Source organism: Cetorhinus maximus, unplaced genomic scaffold (genome assembly GCF_964194155.1).
Source record: "Cetorhinus maximus unplaced genomic scaffold, sCetMax3.hap1.1 HAP1_SCAFFOLD_1788, whole genome shotgun sequence".
Lineage (NCBI taxonomy): Eukaryota > Metazoa > Chordata > Chondrichthyes > Lamniformes > Cetorhinidae > Cetorhinus > Cetorhinus maximus.
Genome location: NW_027597728.1, coordinates 19,500 through 25,693, shown reverse-complemented (window position 1 = coordinate 25,693; position 6,194 = coordinate 19,500).

The following is a 6,194-nucleotide window of genomic DNA, read 5'->3' as shown; positions in this document are numbered from 1 at the left end:
CTGCCCCGGACACACAGACTCTCTACTGCCCCGGACACACACACTCTCTACTGCCCCGGACACACACACTCTCTACTGCCCCGGACACACAGACTCTCTACTGCCCCGGACACACACACTCTCTACTGCCCCGGACACACACACTCTCTACTGCCCCGGACACACACGCTCTCTACTGCCCCGGACACACACGCTCTCTACTGCCCCGGACACACACGCTCTCTACTGCCCCGGACACTCTCTACTGACCCGGACACTCTCTACTGCCCCGGACACACACGCTCCCTACTGCCCCGGACACACACGCTCTCTACTGCCCCGGACACTCTCTACTGACCCGGACACTCTCTACTGACCCGGACACTCTCTACTGCCCCGGACACACACGCTCTCTACTGCCCCGGACACACACGCTCTCTACTGCCCCGGACGCTCTCTACTGACCCGGACACACACGCTCTCTACTGCCCCGGACACACACGCTCTCTACTGCCCCGGACACACACGCTCTCTACTGCCCCGGACACACACGCTCTCTACTGCCCCGGACACACACGCTCTCTACTGCCCCGGACACACACACTCTCTACTGCCCCGGACACACAGACTCTCTACTGCCCCGGACACACACACTCTCTACTGCCCTGGACACACACACTCTCTACTGCCCCGGACACTCTCTACTGCCCCGGACACGCACACTCTCTACTGCCCCGGACACGCACACTCTCTACTGCCCCGGACACGCACACTCTCTACTGTTCTGGGCCACTCTCTCTCTCTCCCCTGGACACACTCTCTACTGTCCTGGGCCACTCTCTCTCTCCCCTGGACACACTCTCTACTCCCTTGGGCCCCTCTCTCTCTCTCCTGGACACACTCCCTACTGCCCTGTGCCCCTCTCTCTCGGTTTCAGGGTGATGGGAGATGAAGATGGCTTGGTATCAGGGTGATGGGTGGTGGAGGAAATGGGGGGACTAATAAGTGGCAAGTGAATCTTGCACCAGACCATCACAGAATCAAGGAATTTTAACAGCACGGGAGGCCATTCAGCCCATCATGTCTGCACCAGCTCTCCGAATGAGGGTTATGACTCAGTGCCATGTCCCTGCCTTTTCCCCGTACCCCTGCACATTGTTTCTATTCAAATAATCATCTAATGCCCTCCTGGATGCCCCGATTGAACCTGCCTCCACCACACTTCCAGACAGTGCATTCCACACCCGAACCGCTCGCTGTGTGAAAAGTATTTTTCTCACGTCACATTTGCTTCTTTTGCAAAATCATTTTAAATCTGTGCCCTCTCGTTCTTGATCCTTTTACAAGTGGGAACAGCTTCTCCCTATCTACTCTGTCCAGCCCCCTCATGATTTTGAACATCTCAATCAAATCCCCTCTCAGCCTTCTCCTCACCAAGGAGAACAGTCCCAACCTCCCCAATCTATCCTCATAGCTGAAGTTTCTCATCCCTGGAACCATTCTTGTAAACCTCTTCCGCACTCTCTCCAATGTGTTCACATCCTTCCTATAACACGGTGCCCAGAACTGTACACAATATTCCAGCTGAGATCTAATATAAACTCACCATGACCTCCCTGCTCTTGTACTCTATGCCCCTATTAATAAAGCCCAGGATACTATATGATTTATTAACTGCCCTCTCCACCTGTCCTGCCATCCTCAATGAAATCCATGCTGACTCTTCCTTAGCATCCCATATTTTTCCATGTGACTGCTAATTCTATCCCGAATAATTGTTTCTAGAATCTTGCCCACCACTGAAGTTAAACTGACTGGTCTGTAATTGCTGGGCTTATCCTTACAACCTTTTTTGAACAAGGGAGTAATGTTTGCAATTCTCCAGTCCTCTGGCACCACCCCTGAGTCTAGGGAAGACTGAAAGATTATGGCCAGTGACCCTGCAATTTCTACTCTCACTTCCTTCAATATCCTTTGATGCATCTCATCCGATCCCGGTGCCTTCTCAACTTTAAGTACCCAGTCTATTCAACACTTCCTCCTTATCAATTCTGAACCCTTCTAGTGACAGAGTTTCCTCGTCTGTCACCATGTCCTGGGTAGCATCTACCTCCTTGGTAAAGACAGATGCAAAGTATTCATTTAATACCTCAGCCATGGCCCCTTTATCCATCTGTAAATTCCCTTTTAGGTCCCTAATCAGCCCTACTCCTCCTTTTACCATCCTTTTACTATTTATATGCCTATAGAAGACTTTGGGATTCCCCTTTATGTTGGTGTCAGTCTTTTCTCATAATCCATAATTTCAATCTCCTTTTTCATCCAGGGAGCTCTGGATTTGTTAGTCCTACCTTTCCCTTTCGATGGAATATACCTTGACTGTGCCTGAACCAATTCTTTTTTGAAGGTAGCCCATTGTTCAGCTACACATTTTCCTGCCAATCTTTCGTTCCAGTCTATCTGGCCCAGCTCCATTCCTGCCCCATTGAAGTCGGCTCTTGTCCAGTTAATTATTCTTACTCTGGATTACCTATCGTCCTTTTCTATCATCATCCTAAAACACACAAAACAATGATCACTGTCTCCTAAATGTTCCTCCACTGACACTTAATCCACTTGGCCCACCTCATTTCCAAGAACCAGGTCTAACAGTGCGTCATTTCCTGTTGGATTGGACACATACTGCTGTAGAAAATTCTCCTGATCACAATCTAGGGACTTTTGCCCCTCTCCACCTTTTACACTACCACTGTCCCAGTCTACATTCGGGTAATTAAAGTCCCCCATTATAACTACTCTATAATGCTGCATCTGTCTGTAATTTCCCTGCAGATTTGTTCCTCTACGTCCTTCTCACTGTTTGATGGTCTATAGACTACACCGAGCAATGTAATTGCTCCCTTTTTGTTCCTTAGCTCAAGCCAAATTGATTCAGTCCTTGAACCCTCTGGGACATCCTCTTTCTCCAGCACTGCAATGCTCTCCTTAACCAATACCACCACCCCATCTCCTTTCCTTCCTTTCCTATCTTTTCTAAACACCTTGTACCTGGGAATATTTAACACCCAGTTCTGCCCTTCCTTCAGCCAGGTCTCTGTTATCACCACAACAACATATTTCCACATGGCAATCTGTGCCTGTAATTCCCCAATCTTATTTACTATACTCCATACATTCACATACATGCACAGTAACCCTGATTTAGATTTTGTTACTTTCTCCCTTACCCTGACTTTATCTATTAACTTACTATTCTCTACACTATGCGATCTGTCCCTCCCAGTCTTTTGTGCACCCTGGTATTCCTCTCTAATATTTTTTCTTGGTTCCCACACCCCTGCTGAGTTAGTTTAAAGCCCCCCCAACAGCGCTAGAAAAACTCCCTGCAAGGACCTCAGTCCCAGCTCTGTTCAGGTGCAACCCGTCCGGCTTATACAGGTGTCATCTCTCCCAGAGCCAGTCTCAGTGTCCCAGGAATCTAAAGCTCTCCCTCCTGCACCACCTTTCCAGCCACACATACATCTGCCTTATCCTCCTATTTCTGTACTCACTGGCACGTGGCACTGGGAGTAATCTGGAGATTACTACATCCGAGGTCCTGCTTGCTAATTTTCCACCCAGCTCCCTAAATTCTGATTGCAGGACCACATCCCCCTTCCTACCTAAGTCATTGGTCCCAATGTGGACCACAAACTCTGGCTGTTAACCCTCCCCCACAAGAATGCCCTGACATCCTTGACCCTGGCACCAGGGAGGCAACATACCATCCAGGAGTCATGTTTATGGCCACAGAAATGCCTGTCTGGTCCCCTAACCAATGAATCCCCCATCACTATTACTCTTCCTTTCTTCTTCCTCCCCTCCTGTACAGCCGAGCCGCTCGTGGTGCCACAAACTTGGCTCTGACTGCACTCCTCTGAGGAACCAGTGCCCTCACCAGCTTCCAAAACAGAAAACCGATTTGTGAGTGGGACCCCAGGGGTCTGCACAACCTGCCTACTTCTCTTAGACCCATTCCCTCTCTGTCTCCAGGCCCTTAAGCTGTGGTGTGACCACCTCTCTGAACAGGTGCCAGGCAATGACCATCTCCAACAAGAGAGAATCCAACTATCACCCCTTTATGTTCAATGACATTACCATCACTGAATCCCCCACTATCAACATCCTGGGGGTAACAATTGACCAGAAACAGAACTGGACTAGCCATATAAATACTGTGGCTACAAGAGCAGCTCAGAGGCTGGGAATCCTGCAGTGAGTAACTCACCTCCTGACTCCCCAAATCCTGTCCACCATCTACAAGGCACAAGTCAGGAGTGTGATGGAATACTCCCCACTTGCCTGGATGAGTGCAGCTCCCACAACACTCAAGAAGCTTGACACCGTCCAGGACAAAGCAGCCCACTTGATTGGCACCACATCCACAAACATTCACTCCCTCCACCACCGACACACAGTAGCAGCAGTGTGTGTACCATCTACAAGATGCACTGCAGAAACTTATCAAAGCTTCTTAGACAGCACCTACCCACAACCACTACCATCTAGAAGGACAAGGGGAGCAGATAGATGGGAACATCACCACCTGGAAGTTCCCCTCCAAGTCACTAACAATCCTGACTGGGAAATATATCGCCGTTCCTTCACTGTCGCTGGGTCAAAATCCTGGAACTCCCTCCCTAACAGCACTGTGGGTGTACCTACACCACATGGACTGCAGCGGTTCAAGAAGGCAGCTCACCACCACCTTCTCAAGGGTAATTAGGGATGGGCAATAAATGCTGTCCTTGCTCACCAATGCCCACATCCAATGAATGAATAAAAAAACTCCTTCAGTAGTGACAGTAGAAGACAGCACTCCCTCAGTACTGACCCTCTGACAGTGCAGCACTCCCTCAGTACTGACCCTCTGACAGTGCAGCACTCCCTCAGTACTGACCCTCTGACAGTGCAGCACTCCGAGTACTGACCCTCTGACAGTGCAGCACTCCCTCAGTACTGACCCTCTGACAGTGCAGCACTCCCTCAGTACTGACTCTCTGACAGTGCAGCACTTCCTCAGTACTGACCCTCTGACAGTGCAGCACTCCCTCAGTACTGACCCTCTGACAGTGCATCACTCCCTCAGTACTGACCCTCTGACAGTGCAGCACTCCCTCAGTACTGACCCTCCGACAGTGCAGCACTCCCTCAGTACTGACCCTCTGACAGTGCAGCACTCCCTTAGTACTGACCCTCTGACAGTGCAGCACTCCCTCAGTACTGACCCTCTGACAGTGCAGCACTCCCTCAGTACTGACCCTCTGACAGTGCAGCACTCCCTCAGTACTGACCCTCTGACAGTGCAGCACTCCCTCAGTACTGACCCTCTGACAGTGCAGCACTCCCTCAGTACTGACCCTCTGACAGAGCAGCACTCCCTCAGTACTGACCCTCTGACAGTGCAGCACTCCCTCAGTACTGACCCTCTGACAGTGCAGCACTCCCTCAGTACTGACCCTCTGACAGTGCAGCACTCCCTCAGTACTGACCCTCTGACAGTGCAGCACTCCCTCAGTACTGACCCTCTGACAGTGCAGCACTCCCTCAGTACTGACCCTCTGACAGAGCAGCACTCCCTCAGTACTGACCCTCTGACAGTGCAGCACTCCCTTAGTACTGACCCTCTGACAGTGCAGCATTCCCTCAGTACTGACCCTCTGACAGTGCAGCACTCCCTCAGTACTGACCCTCTGACAGTGCAGCACTCCCTCAGTACTGACCCTCTGACAGTGCAGCACTCCCTCAATACTGACCCTCTGACAGTGCAGCACTCCCTCAGCACTCCAGTGGAGTGCCAGAATAGTTTTGCTCACAAATCTCGGAGGTGCGACTGGATCCCTGACTCAGATGTGTGGGTGCGACACACCGAGTGACAGCTGAAGCGTTAACTGTTTCTCTCTCCACCGACACTGCCAGACCTGTAGAGTACTTGCAGCATCAGTACTCTCAGTCCATCGTCCGCTCCCTCTGCTCCAGCATTGCCGGCTGTGCTTTCAGCTGCATTTGCCCTCAATTCCCTCTCGAAACCTCTCTCTCCTCCTTTCAGACCCTTCTTAAACCTCACCTCTTTGGTCAAGCATTGGGTCATCTCTCCAAACCCCTTGTTTGGCTCAGTGTTTGATCATCACTCCTGTGAAGAACCTTGGGATGTTTCATGACATTAAAGTTGCTAT